Below are 12,610 nucleotides of genomic sequence, written 5' to 3' on the forward strand. Positions count from 1 at the left end.
TTAATGTAATTGTTGATATATTTGGGTTGAAATATATCCTTTTATTTTGTGTATTTCTTACCTTGCCCTTTGTTCTTTATCTTGGCCTTTAAAAAATTTTTAACCCTCTATTTATTAGTTATTTGTAATTCAATTTTCTTTACTTCTAGCTTTGAAAATGTATACCTTTATTCTATTTATTGTTTAAGCCCCAAATCACTTATTTAACACATTAGAGCATAAAGTTATAAATACATTTTTTTCTTCATTCTGTGTATTATAAGGGGTTTAAAACATTAATTTTTCCCATAGGAATATATGTTTTTCAAGGTATGCATAGGGATTCTGTCATTCTAAATCTGTAAGGAAATATTACTCATGCTTTACACAATTGGTGACATGTATGTCAATCAACACATGCATTTCTCTCTTCAGTTATCATTCCTTTTGTCATCACTGATCTTTCAACTGGAATTACAATCCATTGTTCATTGTCCTTGAATAGAACTTTTTTTTGAATAGAACTTTTAATGTTCATTTTTCCAGGTTAATTGTGCATTAATTTTCTCATTTCAAATCGTTTTGTTTCATCCACTCTTGAAGGACATATTTGCTGTACATAGAAATCTTGGTTGGCAATTTTCTCTTCAGTGGTGGGGGGAGGTCATATTGACCTTTCTACTTCTGTGGTTTTCTTAATCTTCTTGAGCTACAGAAGATATTCTGTATGCTAAGGTGTGCTATTTTGATGTACTTTACTCTGAACCTATCAAGATCAAAAGGAAATAGGGAATGACTCCCCTTCCCTGCCCCACCTCCTTAGTAGCACAGCAGGCCCCCCTATGGGTTTATTCTTACAGGAAATGCAGAAACACAACCAGTTCCCTTGTAAGGGGTTCTAACCTTCTGCGCTCTAGTCCAAGTGATTTTCATCTGTCCCATTCTGTAATTGTTGATTGTTGGTCTCCAGCAGCTATTTACCTTCATGGATTTCACCACTTCTGGGGGTTGCTTTTCCAGACACCCTGAATTGGGAAGACGCTGGGGGTTCTGGGGTTACTGAGTTCATGCCAGTTTTTGCTGGGGTTTCTCAGAAGGACTCAGGCCCAGGAGTGCAGGGTGGAGGGTCCTATGGGCGCCCCACAAGGGCTGGTTCACTCGTGTCTCTTCCTGCTCCCGTGTACCAGAGGGAACACTTTGAGGCCTTTTCCTCTGCGGACCCATGTGCACCAAGTCCAGGGGCGCCACGTGTGATCTGAGGTGACCTATCAGAGGAGTCAGTGATAAATGAAGAGAGCTATGTGGTCTTCAGGGTGGGAGATAGGGGAACCAGACTCCCAGATGAGGGCAGGGTGACCTGGGGACACGGGGAAAACCTGGAGATGATGGCACCGCACAAAGGTGGGACATACGAAAGATCCCTGGGCTAGGACTCCTCCCTGGTCCCATAGGCTGTGTCCCCCATGCTCCCTCAGGGTTAGCCCAAGACACAAAATCCAGAATGTTTGTCCAAAGGCTGAGTCCTTCTTTTTCATTACTGTGGCCTGGCTCCCTCACACATGTGCACCCCTGAGTGGTGGTGACCAATCCCCCTCCTCCTGGCTGAATCCTACTTCAGGGCCCAGAGGCCACGTGCGCTTTGATGAGGAAGAAATAAAAGAAGATTTGTGGCCCCTGGGCCCACACTCGAGGGTCTTGGTCCACTCCAGGATGCCCCTGCCCTAAGAGGTCCCGATGCGGGGTTTCAGCCTCGGAGCCATCACTTCCACACTCCCACCTGGACAGCCTTAAGACAGTCTCCCAGGACAGGAAGCATCCTTGACACTGGCCTCAAGACACCCGCCCCCCACCACCAACAATCCCCACTCAGTCAGCCACAGGAACTGATCTTTTTCCTGAGGCTGAGGAGGTAGAAATGCGGCCTGACCAGCAGAGATGGACCCCTGGGTATCTGCATACAGTTTCTATGCCTTGAAGGAGGGACCCTGCAGGAAATGAGGGGCCTTTGGTTGCTCAGAGCCAGACTCTGGTGTATACAGACAAGAGACAATAATGCAGGCCCTGGAGGAAGGGGGCCGTTTTTAAGTAGACAAGTGATCGTCCTAAAGTGCTGTCAGGTGCAAGATGTATTGCTAAATGAGTGAGAAACACCAGTGTTTTAATGGATATTGGATCTAAGTCATCCAAAGCAAGGTCCTGGAGAGACACCCCATCTTGGTAGGCAGGCAGCGAGCAGGATGTTTCAGCAGTTTTAGCTTCTGGAAAAGGAGGTTACCAGCTTTAGCGGGAATTGACATCGTGCTGGCTCATTGGTTATCACGGAAAGCAGCAGAGGAGCATGCTCCTCACATCCCCTCTGATAACACTATCAAAGTGGAGAGCCTCTGATCTAAAGATTAATCACTAGCTGAGGCCTGGGCAGGTACCCAGGTGTTTGCTGATTAGGCTTTATGTTTAAGATGGAAGGTCAGCCATGTGAGTAGGGTGCAGGTGAATCAGACTGCTGGACCAGGGGATGTACAGAGCAAGAGGACAGCCATGGTGGGTGGCCTGATCCATCTCTTGCTGAGCTGTGCACAGTCATTGACTATGCAGACAGGAGAGCCATTTCTGACGTGACCAGAACCAGCGCTCTTCCTCTTGTCCAGATGCTTCAGGGCTGCCCAATATCTCCTTTTCCATATTCCTGGTCAGGGTCCTGTCTTATTTTTCTCTTGTCCCTTGCCAAAGTTTACAAGATGACTAACGCTTCAGACCGCATGTGTTTCAAGAGCAATAGGATAATGTTTATTTGCTTCCTGTTACCAGTGGATGTCAACTTGTGTTGGTTTCGTGGAGTCTGAGATAACATCCAAACACTTCAGCAATCAGTAGCATTATAGAGCCTTAAATGCTCAACACTCACCGGAAAGTTTCCCCACCCCCGTAAGAAGAATGGAGCCCCCTACCCCCCACCCCCCGCCCTCATAAGAAGAATGGAGCCCCCTCCCTCCACCCCGCACCCCACCCCCGCCCTAGAAGTCGTTTCCTAGCGCTCCTCGGGGGCTGCTTGGCTGTTTTCAAAGTGATTCAGGTGTGGGGCCCCGTGCTTCCTTGAGGCCTTTGCACTACATTATCCAGGATAACTTGTTTTAAGGCAGCAACGTTGATCCAATGAAAATCCAGAAAGGGTGCATTTCCGGGAGAGGGCCGTCTTCCTGGCGGACATTTTGATTGCTGTGGAGTCTGAGGAGCTCGTCAGAAAGTCGAGGTGTGTGGTGTTGGGGGTCAGTTGATGGGGCAAGAAGGCATAGAAGGAGGTCTTGTGCGCACTGTACAGGGGCGGGTCTCGGGGCCGGGGAGACGGCGGTCTGCGTGCAGTATCCACGCCGAGTCCGACCTGGTCACTGGGCTGTGGGCCCCTCCTCTTGGGGACTCGGTGGCGGCGGCCGTGCTGAGGGACCCGGCTAAGGTAAACGCTGAGTGCTCCGGGTTCTCCCCTGCCCGTTTCTCCACCCAAATACGAACGGCCGGCGTGAGAGACGCCTGTTTACGTCTGGTTCAAGACAGTGAGGCTTTCAGGTGTCGTGTCCCTATTTCTGGCCACCAGTGTAATGTGGTCTGGGTGAGCCTTGTAGACGCAACTAAAGGAGGAGCATTCGGAACTTGGAGTCCATCCTGTTTCTGGGAGGAAAAAAGTTTGAGACCAGGCTGCACCTGGAGTGGTAGGTGAGAGTTGTATCTTTCTCTTTGGGACCATGGAGCGGTGGAGAGTTGGTTTTTTATAAATGAATGAATGAATTCATTCGTTTACTCATTCATTTATTTATTTATTCATTGATTGATTGATTGCTGCGTTGGGTCTTCGTTGCTGCGCGGAGGCCTTCTCTAGTTGCGGCGAGCCGGGGCTACTCTTCCTTGCGGTGCGTGGGCTTCTCATTGCGGTGGCTTCTCTTGTTGAGGAGCCACGGGCTCTAGGCACGTGGGCTTCAGTAGTTGTGGCTCGTGGGCTCTAGAGCACAGGCTCAGTGGTTGTGGCGCACGGGTTTCGTTGCTCCGCGACATGTGGGATCTTCCCGGACCAGGGATTGAAGGGTATCCCCTGCATTGGCAGGCGGGTTCTCAACCGCTGCACCACGAGAGAAGTCCCTATGGAAATTTTTGAGCATAGGAAGGACATGATTTGAGTTAGGGTTTTAAAAATACTCCAAAGCCTGCTCAATGGAAGAACATAATGTAGGGGGGTGATGAGGACAGTGAGGCAGAGGGAAGTTGTGGCTTTTCCAAGGTCCCAACTGGTAAGCGGTATCACTGTGGACTGAGGCACAGAGGAGAGGTTTGCTAGTCAGCCTGAGGTTATCTCGTTCTGGTACCGCCAGGGGGCCAGGGAAGGCCTGTGCCCCTGGAGCACAGCCCTGGTCACTTTTCCTCCATCGCTTGCCTTTCCCCACAGATTCCAAGGGCCAGAGAAGCACCTTCGTTAAATAGAGGTTGTCGCAGCCCCTCACATGTTGTGACCCCACGCACACATTCTCTGTATTTGAGAAGGGTCTTGGGGTTCTTCGCTAGTCATTCTCCCAGCCCTTTGGTTTGGGAACCCAGGAGAACCCCATGTTCAGGGTCCTGAGGGGAGGCCAGTTTCTATGGAGGGGGTCCCATTCCCCACCTTAAATGGAAGGAGTTGTGTAAGGTTAATCCTGGATTCGATACCAGTTGTGGAAGTGCGTCAAGATGAGGCTGAGTTGGTTTAGGTAAGTGCAGGTCTCCTTTTTTTTTCTAGTGGAAATAACACAGAAGAGCAGGTTTTCTGCTTTAAATGTCTGCCTGTATATTTTGGAGGCAATGGGAGCTTCAGATTAGAGGAGGGAGGTTTTCCTCTCAAGGTCCCAAGAGTCTCCATCTGGTCGGACAGTAGGGGAAATGTGTGGGAAGATGGATTGTGGGTTTTCAGGAGTGAGACTGTTCATGGTTTTATTTGTCCCTGTTTACCAGGGCAGTGTGACCTTTGAGGATGTGGCCGTGTACTTCTCCTGGGAGGAATGATGTCTTTTTAACGAGGTTCAGATACACCTGTACCTTGACGTCATGCTGGAGAACTTTGCACTTGTCAGCGTGCTGGGCAAGGCTCTCACACCCACCTCCTTCCTCTGACCTAGGCTCTGCTTTTGTTTTTTTACCTAAGGACAGCTCTGTTTCTCACATCTGGACCCTGGGCACACCTTGTTAAATTCCTTGGTTATGTGCTGTGGTTACTACAGCTAGGTTAGTGCCTCCCTACTCCTTAGTGCCTGGACACCTGTAGCCCCAAAGTCTTGCAGGTCATGCTTCAGGGTCAGTAGTGTTGCAGTCAGCCTGGTAGCTCTCTCCTTGCTTGCCCTCTCTGACCAGGCGAATGTCAAAATCCATGGTACCGAAGTTTTACTTCATTCCTGAACCGGACATTTATTTGTGCCTGACTGTACAACTGTCACTGACTCGGTCACTTCTGAAACAGACCATGAACATTTTTCCAAGTTTCCAATTTCTCTGTATTCACACCAGCATATGTTATTTTGTTTTTTTCATAATAGCCATCCTAATGGATGTGAACTTGTATATCTTTTTCATTTCGATTGCATTTCCATAGTGGTGTGCTTATTGGTGTGTTTATTGGTATATCTTTAGAATAATTCAGGTCCTTTTTCCTTTTTTTTTTTTTTTTTTGTGGTACGCGGGCCTCTCTCCCGTTGCGGAGCACAGGCTCCGGACGCGCAGGCTCAGCGGCCATGGCTTACGGGCCCAGCCGCTCCGCTGCATGTGGGATCTTCCCGGACTGGGGCACGAACCCGTGTCCCCTGCATCGGCAGGCGGACTCTCAACCACTGCTCCACCAGGGAAGCCCCCTTTTTCCATTTTTTAATCAAGTTGGTTCTTTGGCTGTTGTTGAGTTCAAGGCATTATCCATATATTCTGGATATTAATCCCTTGTTGTATACCTGATTTTGAACTATTTTCTCTCATTCTGTGGTTGCTTTTTTACTGTGTTCATAGTGTCCTTTGATGTACAAAAGTTTATCTCTTTTTCCGTTCCCCCCCCAGCTTTATTGAGGTATAATTGATACATAATGTTGTGTAACTTAAAGATATCCAACAAAAATTGTTCATTTTTATTAGGTGCAGTTTTTGTATTTTTTCTTTTGTCGCTTGTGCCTTTGTTGTCATAGTCAGGAAATCATAACTGAATCGAACATTTTGAAGCTTTTCCCCTTTGCTTTTTCTATGAATTTTACAGTTTTAGCTCTTATATTTGATATATATATATTTAAAATTTATCATTTATTCATTTGGTTGCACTGGGTCTTATTTATGGCAGCTGGGCTCCTTACTTGTGGCTTGAGGGCTCCTTAGTTGCAGCTCACAAACTTTTAGTTGTGGCACGCATGTGGGATCTAGTTCCTCGACCAGGGATTGAACCCAGGCCCCCTGCATTGGGAGTGCGGAGTGTTAACCACTGCACCACCAGAGAAGTCCCAAGACTTCTGATATATTTTGAGTGAATTTTTCTATGTGATATTAGGTGAGTTCCCAACTTCATTCTTGTGTATGTGGGTATCCAGTTTTCCCAGCACCATTTATTGAAAAGGCTGCCCTTATTGAATACTAATGGTCGTTTGGTCAAAAGTTATTTGATCATAAATATGAGGGTTTACTTTTAGGCTACTCCCTGTTCTATTCCATTGCTGTGTATATATGTATTTATGCCAGTAGCATAGTATTTTGCTTACTGTAGCTTTGTAGTAACGTTTGAAATCAGGTGGTGTGAGTCCTTCAACTTTGTTCTTTTTCATAATTGCTTTGGCTATATGGAATCCCTTGAGAGTCCATTTGAATTTTTGGAAGAGTTTTTCTATTTTTTGAATATGTCATTGGGAATTTAGTAGGTATTGTATTGACTCAGGAATCCCCCAAGCAAGTGTTAAAATTGATGCGTCTATACTGACACATTATTATCACTCAAAATTTGAAGTTTACATTAGAGTTGACTCTTGGTATTGTACATTCTATGGGCTTTGATAAATGTTTAATGATTCTCATTCCCCATTATAGAGTGGTTTCAATGGTTTTCAGTGTTTCAATCCTTTGTGCTCCACCTGTTCATCCTTTCTTCCCCTGTACTCCTTGGTAAGAACTGATTTTTTTTTTAACTGTCTCTATATGTTTTCCCTTTTCTAGAGTGTCATATAATTAGAGTCATACATTATGCAGCCTTTTCATCTTGGTTTCCTTCACTTAGTAACATGCATTTAAGTTTTCTGTTTTTCTTTTCTTTTTAACCCCCGCCACGTGCCTTACAGGATTTTAGTTCCAGAACCCGGGCCATGGCAGTGAAGGTGCCGAGTGCTAACCTCTGGATCGTGAAGGAACTCCCTTGCATGTCTTTTCATGACTTGATAGCTCATTTCATTTCAGCTCTAAATAATGTTCCCGGTATCTTGATATATCTTGATTGTCCATTTGTCTGCTGAAGGAATTCTTGACTACTTCTAAGTTTTGGCAGTTATGAATACAGCTACTGTGAATATCTGTGTGAAGGTTTTTGTGTAGATGTAAGTTTTCAACTCCTTTTTTATAATACGAAGGAGTAGAATTTCTATATGATGTGTAAGAGTTTAGTTTTGTAGAAAACTGCCAAACTCTCTTTCAAAGTGGGCTGTACCATTAAGCATTTCAATGGGCAATGAATGAAATTCCTGTTCCTCCACACCCTGGGCAGCATTTGTGTCAGTGTTTGGATTTGGGCCATTCTTTTTTTTTTTAATAAATCTATTTCATTTATTTTATTTTTGGCTGCATTGGGTCTTTGTTGCTGCACGCAGGATTTCTCTAGTTGTGGTGAGTGGGGGCTACTCTTTGTTGCAGTGCATGGGCTTCTCATTGTGGTGGCTTCTCTTGTTATGGTGCAAAGGCTCTAGGCGGACGGGCCTCAGTAGTTGTGACACGTGGGCCCAGTAGTTGTGGCTCACGGGCTTAGTTGCTCTGAGGCATGTGGAATCTTCCCAGACTGGGGCTCAAACCCGTTTCCCCTGCATTGGCAGGCAGATTCTTAACCCCTGTGTCACCAGGGAAGCCCAACTTGGGCCATTCTTATAGGTATGTAATGGTATCTCTTGAGTTTAATTTGCATTTCTTTGCCTCTTTGTATACGCTGAATTGTCATAGGTACATTTTCTTTTAATGAGGCTTGTCTATTAAGGTGTTTGGCTCATTCTGTATTTGAGTTTTTGTTTACTTGCTGAGTTTTAGTTTTTTTGTATTTAATATTTACATCTATGATCCATTTTGAGATAATTTTTTTGTGAAGGGTGTAAGGTTTCTGTTTAGATTTTTTCTTTTTTTGAATATATGATGTTCAGTTGTTCCAGTACTGTTTTTTTTTTTTTTTAACATCTTTATTGGGGTATAATTGCTTTACAATGGTGTGTTAGTTTCTGCTTTATAACAAAGTGAATCAGTCATACATATACATATGTTCCCATATCTCTTCCCTCTTGCATCTCCCTCAGTACTGTTTATTAAAAAGACTTCCTTTTTCTCCATTGTATTTCCTTTGTTCATCTGTTAAAGTATATTTAACAGATGAGTATATTTCAAATATTTGAGTATATTTCTATGGGTATATTTCTGGATTCTCAATACTGTTCATTGATCAGTTTTTCTATGCCTTCAACAATAGCAAACAGGCTTGAGTACTGTACATACGAAGTCTGGAAGTTGAGCAGTGTCAGTCTGCAAGCTTTGTTCTTCTGCAGTATCCTGTTGGCTATATTCGGACTTTTGCCTCTCTATATGAACTTTAGGATTTGTGTATTTATATCCACAAAATAACTCACTGGGATTTTGATTTTGATTGCATTGAATCTATAGATGAGTTTCATAAGAACTGACATCTTGAGAATAGTGAGTCTTCCTATTTTAGAATGTCAAATATTTTTCCATTTATTTAGTCCTTTGAATTTGTTCATCAGAGTTTTATAGTTTCCCTCACGTAGATCTTGTACATGTCTTGGTAGAGTTATAACTAAATATTTCTTTCCTTTCTCTCTCTCTCTCTGTCTCTCTCTCTCTCTCTTTTTCTTTTTTAGTGCTATTGTACATGATAATGTGTTTTTAATTTCAAACTCACTTGTTCATTTCTGGTTTATAGGAAAGTGATTGACTTTTGTATATTAACCTTGTGTCCTGAAACCTTGGTATAATTGCTTTTTGGTTCCATGATTTTGTTTGTTTGGTCTATTTTTCAGGATTTTTACATAGCTGATCATATCATCTGAGAATGAAGACAGTTTTATTCCTTCCTTCCCAAGCAATATATCTTCTCTATAACCTTGTCATCTCATTGCATTAGTTATGACTTCCAAAATAAAGGCAAAAAGGAGTGGTAAGAGGGAACATTTTTGCCTTGTTTTTCATCTTAGTAAGAAAGCCTGTTGGTGTTCACTAGTAAGTATGATGATAGTTATAGGATTTTATTTGGATTAACAAGTTGAAGTTTTCCTCTTTTTAGTTAACTAGATGTTGGAGATTTTTATCATGAATGGTTATGGGATATTGTCAGATCCTTTTTCTCTATCTATTGATGAGATCATGTGCTGTTTTTTAACCTGTCGAGGACGTGGATGATATTAATTTTCAAATGTGAAGCCCCGCTTGTATACCTTGCATCAGTCCCACTTGGTCATGGTGTATGATTCTTTCTGTATAGTTTTTCCATAAATTTCCTAATATTTTGTGAGGATTGTTGCATCTGTGTTCATGAGAGGTATTGGTTTACAGTTTTCTTGTAATGTCTTTGGTTTGGTATTAAGAGAATAATACTGGGCTCTTAGAATGATTTAGGAAGTATTCCCTCTGTTTCTGTCTTCTAAAAGAGATTGTAGGGAATTGTATAATATCTTCCTTAAATGTTCATCAGAATTGACCAGTGAACCAATTTGAGCCAGTTGCATTCTGTTTTGGAAGGTTATTATTTATTGATTCAATTTCTTAAATACATTTAGACCTATTCAGATTTTCTATTTTTTCCTGTGTGGGTTTTGGTAGACTGCATCTTTCAGGCAATTGATCCATTTCATCTAATTATCAAATTTATGGTTTTGTTTGTTGTCATATATTTTATTGTTGTCCTCTTAATGTCCATGGTATCTGTAGTGATGTTTCTTCTTTCATTTTGATGTTAGTAATTTGTGTTCTCTCTCCTCATTTCCTTCAGTAGCAATAATAGAATGTTTTTGATTTTATTGGTCATTTTAAAGAACCAGCTTTTCTTGGCTTTGTTGATTTCTCTCTGTTGGTTTTAATTATTTCTTTCTTTCTTCCTCTGGATTTAATTTTCTCCTAGTTTTGTAAGGTGGAAGCACAGGTGATTGATTTAAAATTTTTCTTTTTTGTTAATATAAGCATTCAATGCTATAAATTTTCCTATAAACACTGCTTTCATTTCATCCACGTATTTTGAAAAGTGGTATGTTTATTTCTTTCAAAATACTTAAAAATTTATCTTGAGATTTCTTCTTTGATCCATGTATTATTTGTAAGTGTATTCTTTAATTTCTCAGCATTTTGGAATTTTTCCAACTATCTTTCTGTTACTGGTTTCTAGTGTAATTCTGTTGTGGTCTGAGAGCAGATGTATGATTTCTGTTCTTTTTTACAATACTTATTTATTTATTTTTATTTTTGACTGCATTGGGTCTTAGTTGCTGCACACGTAATTCTCTCCAGTTGTGGTGTGCGAGTTTTCTCTCTCTAGTTGTGGTGCGTGAGCTCCAGGACACACGGGCTCTGTAGTTTGCGGCCCTCAAGCTCTCTAGTTGAGGGTGTCGGCTCAGTAGTTGCAGCTCATGGGCCCAGTTACCTTGCGGCATGTGGGATCTTAGTACCCCGACCATGGATCGAACCCACGTCCTTTGCATTGGAAGGCAGATTCTAAACCACAGGACCACCAGGGAAGTCTCAATGATTTCTGTTCTTAAGTTAAATTTGTTAAGGTGTGTCTTTTGGCCCCAGATGTGGTCTATCTGGTGAATGTTCTATGTCAGCTTGAGAAGACTGTCTCTTCTGCTGTTGTTGGATGGAGTAGCCTAGTAGTCTGTAGGTATCATTTTATCCAGTGCATTGATGATGGTGTTCCTGAGTTCAACAAATCCTTATGAATTTTCAGTTTGCTGGATCTGTTCATTTCTGGTAGAGGGATGATAAATGAAGTCTCCAACTATTATAACAGATTCATCTCTTTCTACTTGTAGTTCTGCTTTGCATCATATTTTGACATTCTGGTTTTAGGTACAGATATGTTAAGGATTGTTGTGGATTCTGGTGAATTGACGTCTTTATCCCTGATAACTTTGCTTCCTTTAAATCTGCTCTGAGATTAATATAGTTACTACCACTTTTTTTTTTTTTTTTTTTTTTGGTGGTACACGGGTCTCTCACTGTTGTGGCCTCTCCCGTTGTGGAGCACAGACTCCGGACGTGCAGGCTCAGCGGCCATGACTCATGGGCCCAGCCGCTCCGCGGCATGTGGGATCCTCCTGGACCGGGGCACGAACCCGTGTCCCCTGCATCGGCAGGAGGACTCTCAACAACTGTGCCACCAGGGAAACCCCTATTATTTGTTTTAGTAGTACATAAACCTACCTGTGTTGTATAAAAATTTATAATGGAGTGCACTGTTGCTATTGTTGTTTTGAACAAACTGGTATCTGTTAGATCTGTGTAGACATTTTTGTAAAGACGACATGCAAATTGTGAAGATACTTGAAAAGATGCTGACTATCACTAATTTTCAGGGAAGTGCACGTCAAAACCACAATAAGATACCACCTCACACCTGTTTTAATGTCTGTTATCAGAAAGAGAAGAAATAAGTGTTGGTGAATATGTGAAGAATAGTGACCCCTTTTGCACTGTTCTTGGGAATGTACATTGTTGCAACCACTATGGAAAAGAGTATGGAGAATCTTTAAAAAATTAAAGAAGGAACTACATTATGATCTAGCAATTCCACCTCTGTGTACTTCTCCAAAGGGAGTAAAATCATTATGTCAGAAAGATATCTGGACTCTGTGTTTACTGCAACATTATTTATAATATCCAGGACATGGAAACAAGCTAAGTGTCCATTGGCGGATGAATGGCTACCCAAAATGTGGTTTGTATGGAATACTATTCAATATTTTCAACCATAAAAAAGAAGGAAATCCTGCCGTTTGCAACAGCATGGATGGAGCTTCAGCAAATTATGCTAAGTGAAATAAGTCAGACAGGGAAAGACAAATACTGTTGTCCCTCCGTTTCTGCTGAGGGTTTGTTCCAGGAGCCGCTGAATATACTGAAATCTGCGGATTCTAAAGTCCCATAGTCAGGCCTCTGATTCTGAAGTTTTGCATTTTCAGATTCATCCAGCTACAGATCATTTACTGCTGTGTGTATTTATTGAAAAATGTGAGTGGACCCTCACAGTTCTAACCCATTTTGTTCAAGGTTCAACTGTACTACATGATTACACTTAAATGTGGAATCTTTAAAACAAACAAACAAAAAGCCAAACTCAGATACAGACAACAGATTAGTGGTTGCCATAGTGGGGGAAGAGGAGGGGGTGGATAAAATG

General features: G+C 42.4%; 1 long non-coding RNA gene across 1 annotated transcript in view; it reads left to right on the forward strand.

Annotated features, from left to right (window-relative positions):
- The first annotated feature begins 3,015 nt into the window (after positions 1-3,015).
- LOC137215389 (uncharacterized) overlaps positions 3,016-12,610 on the forward strand; it is a 44,867-nt gene continuing 35,272 nt past the window's right edge. The window contains exon 1 of the long non-coding RNA XR_010939282.1: positions 3,016-3,229. This is a non-coding gene — a long non-coding RNA (uncharacterized lncRNA). The remainder of the gene's footprint in view (positions 3,230-12,610) is intronic.

This window comes from Pseudorca crassidens, chromosome 20, assembly GCF_039906515.1.
Source record: "Pseudorca crassidens isolate mPseCra1 chromosome 20, mPseCra1.hap1, whole genome shotgun sequence".
Classification (NCBI taxonomy): domain Eukaryota; kingdom Metazoa; phylum Chordata; class Mammalia; order Artiodactyla; family Delphinidae; genus Pseudorca; species Pseudorca crassidens.